At 41.9% G+C, this 14,600-nt stretch overlaps 1 long non-coding RNA gene across 2 annotated transcripts in view; it reads right to left on the bottom strand.

Annotated features, from left to right (window-relative positions):
• Positions 1-4,628: 4,628 nt before the first annotated feature.
• The window catches only part of LOC129392499 (uncharacterized), a 12,259-nt gene continuing 2,287 nt past the window's right edge, over positions 4,629-14,600 (bottom strand). The window contains exon 3 of one of the 2 annotated variants that reach the window (XR_008618443.1): positions 4,629-7,938. This is a non-coding gene — a long non-coding RNA (uncharacterized lncRNA). Of the gene's footprint in view, positions 7,939-9,284; positions 10,402-14,600 lie in introns of those variants that run through there. The other variant, XR_008618442.1, reaches the window with a different exon arrangement.

Here is a 14,600-nt window from a genome sequence, read left to right as displayed (position 1 = left end):
TAGTGGTTTAATATAAGAACACGGTACAATAGAAAAGAATATTTAAAACAAGCACAGTGGGTTTTTACTATGAGTTACACATTTCTAGAGTTAATGTTGCAGAAATAAGATTGCTGATATGGTGCTGGAGAGTGCACTAAATTTTCATTAGTTCCTTTAACACATAGTTGTGGTAAAATGGCCAAATGCCAACATACCACTACAAGAGAGTACGTAATAAATGCTCAAGAACATTAAGGAAAAATTTAAACATGTTAAAAATAAGAGCTAGTTGAGACCAAGTTGAACCAAGTCATGCTTTAATTATTAATTTATGCAAGAGTAACTACCTAGGTGTTTACTATCCATAAAGGATGACGACAGAGTTTGCGTTGCTAAGCAAGTTTGGATTCATCGCTACGAGTTTAAATTGATACTGTGAGACTGCTCCTTGGGTGTAGTGATATTACACAATGCACAAAACATCTGTATCAGTAGTCTCCTAGTTATTGTTGGGTTGTGTTTCAAAAATTTGTTGGTCATTCATTTATTTGGCCCTCTAGCTGGAACAATGTCATACATAGATATTAAACTTCAGGTCTAATACCAGGACCTATTGAATTTAAAGTTCATCTGAAATTAAAAGTTGTATTTGAAACTTAACCACCAAGAAAATCAGCAGCATTTATCTGGGAAACAGAGGGGCCTGTTCCACAGCTAACAACCCCACCACAATGGAAACAGGAACCCACAGAGGTTTAAACCATTGCTGGCAGGTCTAACAGCTTAGAGCAGGTCAAGGTCTGGGTATAAGGGACAGTAAGGCAGGGAGGAAATAGACCAATGGGAAATAAACACCTCACTGGGTAATAAGCCTCCTATAAGATTGCAAGTTCTTGGAGGGCTGAGACTGTACCTTACTTGTCTTTGTTTTTGTTGTTGTTTTATTAATTAATTTATTTATTTTTGGCTGCATTGGGTCTTCGTTGCTGTGCGCGGGCTTTCTCTAGTTGTGGCGAGCGGGGGCTACTCTTCGTTGCAGTGCGCGGGCTTCTCACTGCAGTGGCTTCTCTTGTTGCGGAGTACGGGCTCTAGGCACGCGGGCTTCAGTAATTGTGGCACCTGGGCTCAGTAGTTGTGGCTTGCGGGCTCTAGATTGCAGGCTCAGTAGTTGTGGCACACAGGCTTATTTGCTCTGTGGCATCTTACTTTGAAAAGATGTTTGAAGCCTTAGGGTTTGGCAAAAGCAACTGTTTAAAAATGGCTGCTGTGATTTGTCTAATAATGGCTAAAGTCATTCAGCCCAGGAGTAAACTGAGAGCTTGCACTGCATCCTTGGACCAAAAGAAAAATAGGTGTCCCATTTTCAGAAAGCTTCAGATCTTGGAAATAAAATCAACAGTCTCTGAAACATAATGATTATTATTACTACTATTATTAACTACTATTAAATATTAACTACTATTATTACTTCTATTGATTGAATACCTATTATGGCCTTCTCAACATTGCCTCATTACTCTGTTTATGCCAGCAATTTCAAATTATCCACATAAGTTATGGGCATTTTATTTTTTAAATATTCTCAATTAAATGAAAATTTCTTTCAGATCAATAAACATTTATTGTGCATTTCCTTGGTATAAGATGCTATCCTAGGGAGTTGGTATATGTTCAGCCAGTGAAACTCAAAACTACTGATTCAGGAAGGAGTATGTTTGGCTGCAAGTAAGAAAAAAAACACAATTAACAGTTTAAATTAATAGCTTTATTTTTTTTCTTACATAATCAGAAGTCTGGAGGCTGAGAGTACAGACTTGGTGCAGTAGCCATTTCTTAACAGGTTGAAGAATGTAATTCATGTAATTCGTCAAATAATTTTTATCTTTTGTCTCTACTGATCTCAAATTTATTTAAAATTTTGATATTTTGTTCATCATGTACTTTTTGCACTAATTCTGATTTTTTAAAATATTGCATTAGCATGTTAATTTTGATTGCTTTTTTTTTTTTTCAGTATCCTCTTAAATTTTGTGCCTGAAGCAAAGACCTCACTTGCCTTCCCCTAGTTCTGGCCCTGCCTATCCATTACTATAACAGTTCTTGTTAAACACATGTACATTCATTATTTTTGAATCCACCCCTTGAGGTTTTTGGTTTTTTTTTTTTTAATGTTCTGAAGCGTCAGAACAAGGGAAGATATTTCAGAAACAAAAAACAAACAATTTGAAGTTTGTGTTTTCAACTATTGGAAATGGGAGTAGAAGGACCATAAAATGTAGCTGCATGAAATAGGACCTCTTTATTAAAGACATGACTCTTGGCCCTGGCTTCACCCTTGAGGAGCTGTGAACCAATGTGCAAGTCAAAAATCCTCTACTGGGGCTTCCCTGGTGGCGCAGTGGTTGAGAATCTGCTGCTAATGCAGGGGACACGGGTTCGGGCCCTGGTCCGGGAAGATCCCACGTGCCGCGGAGCGGCTGGGCCCGTGAGCCACGGCTACTGAGCCTGCGTGCCTGGAGCCTGTGCTCCGCAACAAGAGAGGCCGCGATAGTGAGAGGCCCGCACACCGCGATGAAGGGTGGCCCCCGCTCCCCGCAACTGAAGAAAGCCCTCGCGCAGAAACGAAGACCCGACACAGCCAAAAATAAATAAATAAAACAAATGTGGGATTAAAAAAAAAAAAATCCTCTACTGGCCTCAGTTTCTTCAGCCCTAAAATGAAGTTATTAAAATCTGCCTTGCCTGCTGTCCCTCAGAGATCTAAGGAGAGCAAGAGTGTGGAAAAAAAAAATGTTTTTAAATGTAAAAGGGCAAAAGACATTTGTAAACTGTAAAGTACCCATTGAAGAAGTGAGCTGGGGACAGAGTGAAAATGAACAACTAAAGAATCAGAGTCGCAGCATTTTGGCTATAATCCAGGCCAGCCCTCTCATTCTGACGGCGGGGAAAGTGAGGCCGGCTTGCACACACCTGAGGCCCTACCTCAGGCCGATAAACAGTGGCAGAGATGGGGCAGGACACAGGTCTGCTGAGACTGATCTAGGTCCCGGACTCTTTCTTTTTTTTCTTTTTTATACAATTTTTAAAGGTTACACTCCACTTACAGTTATTACAAAATACTGGCTCTATTCCCTGGGTTGTACAATACACCCTTGTAGTCTGTCTTACACCCAATACTTTGTACCTCCCCCTCCCTATTGCTGGTCTCTTCCTCTTCCTCTAATTATGGTCTCGGAGATATCCGATTCAGGGTAGAATCAGGACAGGTCCTTCTAGAAAAGGAGAGACAGATTCATGTCCTTAATGAAAGAGGAAAGATGAAAGGTGCACAGGGAGAGAGACGAGATGGAAGACTGAGAGGTTTTGTGTCTGAGGTGTGGATAATTTCACCCGGCACTAGCAAAACTGGCGTTTCCAGGCTCCCATTTGGACGCGTGGCCACACAGACAAATTACAATGACTCAGACTGACCAGGTTTTTCAATTCTGGTTGCTTTTGCCTGTGGTACATAGACACTGGCTTAACAGAGAGGCAAAGGTGAAAACAGGGAAACCATGATGTAAGAATTAGTGATTTATGTTTATGAGTAAACTATCTTTGAAAACAATATTTACATTCAAACGATATGGCCGTTATATAACAATTTACGTTAGAAACTAAAGAAAAGCACCTGAAAAAGGAATTTTTTTGGTAATAAACTAAATTCCTTCTCTAAATGTCTTCATTCTCATGAAATTAAAACTTTTGCTAAGCTCCACCCAATTCCTTATTGCTATACGTGACTCATCAGCATAATTATTAGCTTTTACCTAGTACAGCGTGTGCTCTAATGACAAGTGAGAGAGTTTTTATGGACATTAGTCTTAAATGGAAAAAAAAATATGAAAAGTAAGAGTAAGAGGACCGAAATTTGGCTTAATAATCACATTAAGATTATTAATATGATGAGATAATAATCTCACGGCACACAAAGAAATAGTTCAAAAATTAAAGGTGAAAAAAGGCATCTTTTATCTATTGTGAGCAATGAATTTTAAGGGAACAAAATTATCTGCATCGTCCCTAAGTCATTCCTAAAGTCTCATTGATCCTTGAGTATTTATAACACACTGAGAAGCACACCAGCTGTTTTCTGGTTTGCGTAAATACTTAGCCTGTTTCTGCTGGACTCCACTCAAAAGACAAATTAAATTCCACTGACCTGTGCGAAATAATTATGCTAAGCCTCTAGTAAAATTACTACATCACTTTAGCAATGTCAGATTTCCTAAAGCCTGGCTACTCCTCATGGAAATATTAAGAATCCGACCTGAATTGTTTTGTCACGGATTGAGTAGCCACTACGCTTCATTCCTGAAAAAGGTGGGTCTATCCCATTTGAAGGAAGTGTTAGCATCTATACTCCTGCCTTGAATGACTCACGTTCTCTCCATAGTTTAAAAGAAGAGATGGTGCATATTTTGCCGTCTTGAGATGGGCATTTTTAAAGGTTGTAGTACTGTAGGAAACATAACACAAGACTATTTTTTAAAATTGTATTGAAGTATAGTTGATTTACAATGTTGTGTTCGTTTCAGGTGTACAGCAAAGTGATTCAGTTATATATATGTACATATATATATATATATATATTCTTTTTAAGATTATTTTCCATGATGGGTTATTACAAGATATTGAGTATAGTTCCCTGTGCTTTACAGTAGGTCTTTGTTGGTTATCTATTTTATATATAGTAGTGTGTGTATGTTCATTCCAAGCTCCTAATTTATGCCCTGCACATAAGACTATTTTAATAGTGTCTGCTTTCTGAGCAGGTGGGCTCACGTGGCTGTACGGTCCTATAGAACCTATGGATAGATGGGCCTCAGTGTCATGGACAATGTTTTCTCTTCCACAGAACTTGGGAATCTAATGCAAGAAAATTGTCACTCTGTGGAAGAAATATTTCAGCCATAATACAATGTCGTTAATGACAGTAATCTTCAGATGCCAGAATGAGGAAGAGACGAGGAAAGGAAGATCACATAAGCTAGGTGCAAATGGGAGATAATCGCCGGAGATTCTGTCCTTGGCCTGGTTACCTGGTTCAACGCTGGGTTTAAATTCTGTTTAAAATTGTTTGTTTTCTCCATTCATATGAGACAGGAAGGATAAACTGTTATCCCTTAGAAGGAATATGGAATCATATCTCCTATGACCACCACCTCCACCTTTCCCATTCCTGCACCTAACAATCAAACCCCACACACCTGTTGATTATATAAAGAAAACACTGGCCCCATGAATGGAAAACCAACTTGGGTAGGTATTAGACGAAGCTGAGGTGTAAAGGGGAGAATAGGTCAGAGCAGAGTTCTAAAACTTTAGCAGGTATAACCAAGACCTGGAGAGATTGTTGAACACAGATGCTGGGCTCTATCTCCAGAGACTGTTGATTCAGTAGGTCTGGGTAAGGCCCAGGAATTTGCTAATTTTCTCCCATCCTTCTGATTTGGAATCACTGAGAACAAAGACAGCACTTGAATCTCCTTTGGAAGGTACTATACCAGGTCCTCTACACTACCCAGATGGCAGCCAAACTTTGGGGACTTGAGCCTAGGGTATATATCTCAGAGCTGAAGAAGTCTCCACCTGATGTCTGGTCCTGTACACCAGCTGGAGATCTCGAAATCAAATTGACTAGGAAGAGAAGTAGCCAACATTGAGGTAGACCGCTTCCTCCGAAGACGCTGGATCAAGATCTCATACGTTAAACTTAAAACTCTCTCTTCTTCTCCTTCTGTCCTTTACTCTGGAATTGGCCTGGAAATGCCATCATTTGTATCTCCCAGGCCATTGCTGAGGGGATAACCTTTCAGACTGTTGGCATTGTCATCAGAATCCCTCATCTGTTTATGATGCTAGAGACCCCTGACCCATTTCCCTGACTCTGGTCGACGATCCCACCTTGGGGAATGCTGCATCCAGACTCTATACGAAAAAAGGGACACAAGACAAGGGTAACGAGAATAAAACTGCGTGTGTGGTCTACCGACACGTAACGTTTTACTGGCACCCATGGTTGTCATTCTTTCAGTCCTGAGGCACACATTCAAACAGGAATTATCAGGAGGCATTTGTAGTTCAGGATTTTCTTCCTTTGGTAGGGCCCTACTACTTCCCTGGCCAACACCACCTGCTGCACTTGGGTTTATTCTTCCCGGGAATTTGAAACTCAGTTACTCTGGATCCCTGAGCGATCCACTTGGTTTGAAAAGGTGGCTCCTTCCACGGGGTCTTCGTTGGACTTATTTGGTTTTGACTGGTTTGCGTCTCGGGGGCCATGGCCCCCAAAAGCACTCCAGGCATCGGGAATTACCCTGCTTCTAACAGTCACAGTAGTCTCCCTAAGGTGCTGTATTCTCACACTTCAAGTGCATGTTCCCAGCCAATAACCACCAAGAAAATGATCTCCCTAAGACTGGAACATCGGAAAAGGAATGAAAAGAACGCCCGACTTCAAAATTGTGAACCTGAAGTCATGGCTTGTGACCATCACAGAAATTAAGCAACAAACGTCATGACCTGTGAATACAGCACGGAAGATCCACAAAGACTTTAAGAACTTCAGAGCAGTAGCTGAGCGCTAATGCCTTAAATTTTGCTCACAGCTCTCAGTTAAGCTGAGTCTGACCCAAGGGGGAACTGTTAAAAAAGAGGCAACACGCCCCAAATGGAGTCACTTGTCCTCAGCCTACGTTACCAAACTGAGACTTAATACCTAATCTAATTGAAGTTTCAGCCTTCCCCAAGAATGGAATCAGTAGTCAGTCTGGAATTTCCTGGTCAGCACTAGTGAGAAAATCCCCCTGATAGACCTCTTTTGTCCCCTAAAGTAAGGTGACCTTGCCCGAAAAGGTCTGCTCTTTCCTTGGCCTTCCCCTCTGTCTGCACAGAAAAGTCTTCCATTCTGTCCCGCTCCTTTCTCTTTGCTAGATGGGATGCCGCCCGATTCATGGGTTGTTGAAAAAAGCCCGATAGATCTTTACATTTACTCAGTTGAATTTTGTGTTCTAACAACATCCATGAACACACAGGTTGCAGTGATGAACCTGAGTCTCATACTCAAATCTGTCTTAACAGAGCCCATACTTTAACTCCATACTTTTATGCTCTGACTTATGATCAAAATACCTCAAAGACAGATGAATTTCATTAAATGAACAGAAGAAGGTAACAGAAGACACTAGTGTCTCTGTCCACTTACTGATATTTACAGCTGCATTCCCAGCTCCTAGTTCAGTGGCTAGCATGTACAAAGGGCTTAAGAAATCTTCGGGTCTTTTTTAAAAAATAAATTTATTTTATTTATTTTATCTTTGGCTGCGTCGAGTCTTCGTCGCTGTGCTCGGGCTTACCCTAGTTGCGGCGAGCGGGGGCTACTCTTTGTTGCAGTGCACGGGCTTCTCGTTGCGGTGACTTTTCTTGTTGCGGAGCACGGGCTCTAGGTGCGTGGGCTTCAGTAGTTGTGGCGCACGGGCTTAGTTGCTCCGAGGCATGTGGGATCTTCCCAGACCAGGGCTTGAACCCGTGTCCCCTGCATCGGCAGGAGGATTCTTAATCACTGCGCCACCAGAGAAGTCCCAAGAAATCTTTGTTGAACACAACTTGGATTAAATGATAATGAAGAGTCCTGTAAGGCAAGTACAGAAACAATGGAACAAGTGAAGAGAAGCATCGAACAACCTAGTCTCTTCACTGCAAGCAGGAGATGAAAAACCACCTTTGAATTTCTGGAGGGATCGTGAGACCTGTTTCACCAGCTCATAATTTCCCTGTTGGCTTATGGAGTTAGAGAACAAGTCGCCACAGCTTGGTCTGGCCTGTCATCATCGCCATCCTTTGTTGCCCCTCTGTCATTACACAACGCCATTGCAGCAGGTGTGAGTCAGGCATACTTCCACAATCTTGAGTTTCCTGAAGGAGAAGTGCCACTTTGTTATAAATCAACTCCTCTCCTGCGTTCCAACCGGCAGATTTAATCTTGGATATTTAAGCAGATGACATGTCACCAATATAGACAGAGCTTTTATAAGGAAAGAAAGAAAAAGAAGATGTAAGAATCACTTTCTAGGTAGCTTATTCAATTACAAGAGAGACAAATTGCTAACGTGATGAAACCATCTTCAGAGGGAAGTGCATCGGTGTATTAGATGAGTTTCTCACGCCAAGATAAGATGATGAAGTATACGTATTGTGGGTGGTGACTAAAGAAGGAAATAGTAATTTTTAAAGAGTGGGATGGTGCAAGTAGCCAAGGAGGAATAGAATTGAAGGGCTCAAGAATTAAATAATGAGGAAAAGCAAAAGCTGGTAAGAGGAAAAGGAATATTTAGTCAAAGGACTTGAAACTATCCTTTTTTGGTTCTATTTTTTAATTTTATTTTTTATTTTGTTTATTTTATTTTTTTAATTGAAGCACAGTTGATTTACAATATTGTGTTAATTTCTGCTGTACAGCAAAGTGGTTCAGTTATATATATATATATATATATAATACTTATTTTATCCCAGGATATTGAATGTAGTTTCTTGTGCTCTACAGTAGGCCCTTGTTGTCTATCCATTCTGTATATTTTGGTTCTAATAGTAAGTCTAAGCAGGTGACTACGTGATTAAACAAAAAGGGGTTCAAAGACAGCCTCTTTATCTCCTTTCAGAGAATCCTGGACTTCTTGTAACTGATGTTATTCAAAAAGAGTCTTGCTGACACCACTTCCACCCATGTGTCCGTCAGCGTAAACCCCAGCGTACACAGTGATCATTTTCGTAGTGGGACCGTCTCTATAATCTGTTGGATTTTTACTTATTGACTTAATTTTACTCAGACCCTTTCTGGAAGAATTGGAGGAAGTGTGATACATGCTAAGGTTAATGAAACCAAGCGACTCTTATTCATCCTATTCACAGCTCTTAGAATAGCCTGAAGCACGGTAAGCACTTAAAAGAAAAGGCACGTTTAAGGAGTGAATACAGCATCTAAATGACTAAAGGGAAATCTGGTTAAAACAGTCATTACTATGTTTGGGTTCCAAAGTCATTCTTTTCATGAGGTTGACTCTTCCGTGGAAGGTATGCAGGTTCTACCCCTTTTATAATCTAGTATCAAGTGGAACTATTGGATTTAAGGGGCTTATATCTTCCTTGGGGCTGTAAGTGGCCAAATGCCAGTGAAATGACAGAAAATGTCCATCAGAATGTCCACGTATCAGTCCTGCTCTCTAGAAATACACCAGTTCAATCACCAAGTACCTTAACTTTTCCTTTCCTAACGAAGTTAGGAAAGTTCAGTGCTCCTGAACCTGCATACCTTCCAAGGAATAGTTAACCTCATGAAAAGAATGATTTTGGAACCAGAATGTAGTAATGACTGCTTTAAGCAGATTTCCCTTTTAGGGGATTTGTCTTGAAAATTCCAAGCAAGAGGATTGCTTTTGCTTGGATTCTGTGCTCTTTGGGTGGATTGAGGAAAACTGATGGAGACTAAAGGTCACCCTTGTCCCCAGTCACCCCTTAGTACTGCCACTGATGGTCGGGGCTCCTGACACGAGACTTCTGTCATTCTAGTCTATACGTGCCTTGCCTTGACCCCGCTAAAGCCAGTGAGCATGCTCCGGGACAGATAATCTTTGGTGTGGAGAAGGTTGTGAAAGATACAGTTTCATTCATTCATTCATTCATTCAACAAGCAATCATGGGGCATCTATACTGAAGAAATTGTCCTTCCAGGAACTCAGGGCATAATCGGGGAGCCACCTCTGGATTCTAGAACCCAGGCTCTAGCTCAATCCCACTACCCTAGACATTACACGTGTTTCATGAAACATTACAAGCCATGTCCTGTAAAACCATCTCACATTTATCAGTCCTTCGGTGCTGGCCCGACTCCAGCCATCAAGTCACTGTGTGAAGAGTGGAACTGAAATTCTGAGGCCTAATTCCACAGTCATCACTGAGGGCAGGCCCTTCTGCCCTCTCTTCTCCTGATACAGCAGTCATTCTCTGAGGGTAAGAGTGCGTTTCTTCTTTATTTTTAATTCAAAGCTGCTAGCGGATTTCAACATCAGTTCACTTAAACGTACTTATTGAGCGCCGGGCACATTACAGATACGCGTCTCCCGGAGCTTTCTGTCTAAAAGAACACACCTTGACAAAACACTTGGGGTCAGTGGGGTGGAGGGCTTGGACTTCTCCCCAGCAGGAGATGACAACATCTATCCCACAGTCATCAGTGACGAAGTGAGTGCAGTCCAAGGTTAGATCATCACCGTTAGCTTAGGCTGTTCCAGATGGGTACTCTTCCAGGGTACTTTTAACTGAAAGAAGGGAATCTCCATTGCTGCTACTGGGAATAGGGCGACTTTCTTGTGTGCAAAGGCCCTGGGGGAAATAGAAGTCAGTTTAGCCAGCTATGAGCTCAGCAGGCCCCTTCCCCAGCCCTCTAGGACCACCGTGAGGATGCGGGCTCTGAGCATCCTTCCCCAGACCAGCTGCTCCCCGCTCGGCGGGTTTGATGTCTCCGTTGGCCGCTAGAGGGCGATCAGCTCCCGGAGAGCAGCAGCGTTTGAGGGACCGCTGTGGTCACCTGAGCCCAGGGCCCACTTACCCCGACCCGGCTCAGGAGTCACTCAGGTGTGTTTAGAATGCCCTGGAAACAGAAACCACGAAAACAGTTAAAGATAGGATTGCCAGGCGAAATACAGGACCCCAGTTAAATCTGAATTTTAGACAAACAACAAATACGAATATTAAGTCATTCCTGGTTTATCTAAAATTCAGATTTAACAGGGTGCCTTATATTTCTCTTCGCTAAATCTGGCAACACTCTCCAAAGATCAAAGGGGCCTGGGAAGAATGAAAGCCTTTCTAGGGGATGCGGAAAAAAAGACAGTTTTTACTACCTCCCTGTTACTTGACGCTAGAACAAAGCTTTGCATCCTTTAGACTAGAAGGCCTTGTTCTCTCTGCTGTTGGCAGAAAAGCAGAGATGCAGCCTGTGGCCGTGGCTAGGAGAAGCATGAGGCGTGGCTCTCTACCCCGGAACACCTTCATTATCTTCTCCAAGGCCAAATGCACCATTAAAGGCCTTCCTATGTTGTTCAGCGTTTCTCCAAAAGATGTCAAGATCTTTTTAGGAGAACGTCTCAGCTCAGGCCGCCATAGCAAAATACCACAGACTGAGGGGCTTAAACAGCAGACCTATATTTCTCGCAGTTCTGGAGGCTGGAAGTCAGAGATCAGGGTGTCAGCAGGGGTGGGTTCTTGGTGAGGGCTCTCTTCCCAGTTTGCAATGGCCACCTTCTTATTGTGTCCTCACATGGAGGAGAAAGAGCTCTGCCCTCTTTGTCCCCTTATAAAGTTGCCAAGCCCATCATGGGGGCTCCCACCTCATGACCTTATCGAAACCTAATCACCTCCCAAAGACCCGCTTCCAAATACCATCCTGTTGGGGTTAGGCCTTCAACGTATGGAGCTGGGGAGAACACAAACATTTAGTCCATGGCAGAGGAAAACAATATAAGCTTTGTCAATGAACTTCCCGACAGGGTGCTTGGCAACCCGTGGGAAATCAGTGCCAGACCAGAAAGCGGGATAGATTTAAAAGCCCAGATTGAGAGGCGTCAAGACAAAAATGAGGACCCCAAGAAGAGGGGGGCCAGTGTTACAACGGCTACATTTCCAGCTGCTCATTTTGTCCAGGGCTGGAGCCCTTTGGGAGGATTTAGCATTTAGGATCGGAGCCGGTGGCTCGTGGCAAGTTAACGGTGACTTCTGAGGCCCCGAATGCATGGCCATGATTGCTGGTCATTTGGCGGTAATAGTCTCCTCAGACTGAATAATCTCAATCAATCTCAAGGAGCATTTTAATTTCTCTGGGTAGTTGGAGCAGAGTTCTGACGTCCTTTGCGTCCTCATAAAGTTGACAGTAAACACAAGGGCGTTGTGGTCACCATCAGCCAACACAAGCTTTTCGTCTTGCTCGTGTTTCCTCTTCAGAGTCGACCAAGGTACATGGGATGCCGAGAAGTTTCTTAGGACAAATATCTTTATGCGTCACAAAAGGCAGCATTTCTCCTTTGCTTCCTTTTTCCCGAGGTCGATATCAAGCAGGGTTCCTAAATGCTGGGAGAGGCTATGTCCGAGAGGATATTTAAATGACCTTGAACTCACAGCACCTTCCTGCAGTCCTGGGCGCTGAGGATTTTTCCAAAAAATTTAAGGTGACGTTAATACCAAATTAAATCAGCAGGGGGCACAATTTCTTCACAATGTATTAGGCTTGGGGGTTTTTGTTGTTGTTGTTTTATTCAGAAGAAAAACACCTAAGCTGTTTCTTTGTGCTGTTTTGAATTGGCCCTACCCGATGATAAATAATCCAAATCTCGAAATGTCACGCACGTATTCATTTTCCACAGAAAAAGGCAAACTAAGCCCTCTAAAAGGGGTAGGTGAATGTACTGACAGTGCCCTGCTAATGATATTATTTCTGCACCAGTAATTCTTCATTAAAAAAAAAATAAACAGTTGCTGGGCGGGCGTGTTCAGGACGTACATGCAAAGCCCTGCAGGGGAATCTGTTGCCCCAGTTTATTTCAAGTTTCTCCCTAGAAACTCCCAGCCTGATGCTGACCCCCCCTTCTCTGGGCCACTAGAAAATTAGGAGGAAGATTTCCAATGATTGATTTTGTCAAGATGTGGAGCAGTTACTTGCAGGCGCCGTGTTTTGCAGCTGTCTTGCACATGTTGAAACAGTTTGCAAATTTGTAATACCTCCAAATCAGATTGACCGTATTCTCTTTTTGATGTGCTAAAGAGGAATAGGAATCGATGCACTTGCTTCGTAGCTGTGCCCATATGTGCGGCATGCAGTGCCCCGCCGTCAGCTCCTGCACTTGTCCTGCACTCAGTGCTATCTTGAATTAATCACCTTGTTTCTCTTGGCGTTAATTTTATTTTCCTCCCAAACAGAAGCAGCTTATCCCTATCACACAAGAATATTGAAAAGATTCCAAAAACCTCATCACTAAAGGGGTACTAAGAGCTCTTTAAAATTATTATTAGTAAATGCAGTACTAATAACAGCCCAAACTTGCAAAGAACTTACTCTGCTTCAGGCTTGGTTTATTTGCATATTTCAACTCATCAAATTCTTCTTCAGAGAGATTAAGAAACTTGCCCAGATTCACTGATGTAGTAAAAGGTGCAGCAGAGATACAAAGACACACAATCTGGCTCTAAAACCTACGGGCAAGATGTAGGATTTTAAAAATTTAATTTTTGGAATAAGTAATAATTCACAGGTTTTAAAAGCAAAAATGGTACAGAGTGAGAAGTGTTGCTTCCACTCCATCCGCCCTGTGCTACCATCTGCGTTCTCCCTTGCAGTACACACATCCAGTATTTTCTGCAGTTACAAACAAAAACAAATGCAAAATCTTATCCTCCCCTTCATGAGACAAAAGGCATCAAATTGTGGTCCCTGCGCTGAACTTTGCTTTTCGACGGAAGCATCTGTCCTGAGACCTTCCCCGAGCACGACAGGGAAGGCAACCTCCTTCACGTTCAGCTGTAGAGTATTCCATTGTGAGAACCTACCCTAGTTTATTTAACCATCCTCCTTCCACCTACAGAAATGGCTTGCTTCTACACTGTTAGTCAATTCCACATACGTGCCTTGTGTGTATCCTTTTGTAACTGTGCAGAGACTTCTGTAAGATGAATTTCCAGAAGGAGGAGAATTGGTTTAAAGAGGACAGTATTTGAGATATGTATTGCATAGATATCGCCACACAGTCCCCTCCCAAGATGGTACCATTTGCGCTGCCCCCAGAAACGCTGAGATTGCTCCTTTCCCAACAGTCTCACTCACAGGGTATGTTGTTGAACTTTTGGATTTTTGCCAATATGATAAGTGAGAACAGCATCTCAGCATAGTTTTAATTAACATTTTAAAAATTATGGGTAAGTTTGAGCATGTTTTCCTTGGCTTAAGGGCCACTTATACTTCTTTTTATGTGATTCGTCTATGTCCTTGCCTGTTTATCTTTTGGCTTGTTGATCTTTTTAAATCTCAATTTCTAGAAGTTTATATATGTAGAAAAATAAACCATTTTTACATGATAGGAGCTGCAAATATTTTTCTTGCTTTGCATTTGCTTTTTATTTTGATATTGTGAGTGCATTTTTAATTTTTCTGTGCTTGAATTAAGGTTTAGGACTTTATCAGACAAAGATAAATACTGTATGATATCACATATGTGGAATCTAACATATACAATGGACTAATGAATACAACAAAAAGAAGCAGACTCACAGATATAGAGAAAAAACTTGTGGTTACCAGCGGGGAGAGGGAAGTGGGGAACATAGGGGTAAGGGATTAAGAGGTACAAACTGTTATGTATAAAATAAGCTACAAGGATATATAGTACAACACCGGGAATATAGCCAGTATTTTATAATAACTGTAAATGGAGTATAACCTTTAAAACTTGTGAATCACTATATTGTACACCTGTAACTTATATAATATTGTACAGCAGCTACACTTCAATTAAAAAAAGGTAGAGGGGCTTCCC

Source organism: Physeter macrocephalus, chromosome 11, assembly GCF_002837175.3.
Source record: "Physeter macrocephalus isolate SW-GA chromosome 11, ASM283717v5, whole genome shotgun sequence".
Lineage (NCBI taxonomy): Eukaryota > Metazoa > Chordata > Mammalia > Artiodactyla > Physeteridae > Physeter > Physeter macrocephalus.
The sequence above is the reverse complement of the archived record's forward strand: the minus strand, read 5'-3'. Positions and strand labels throughout refer to the sequence as shown.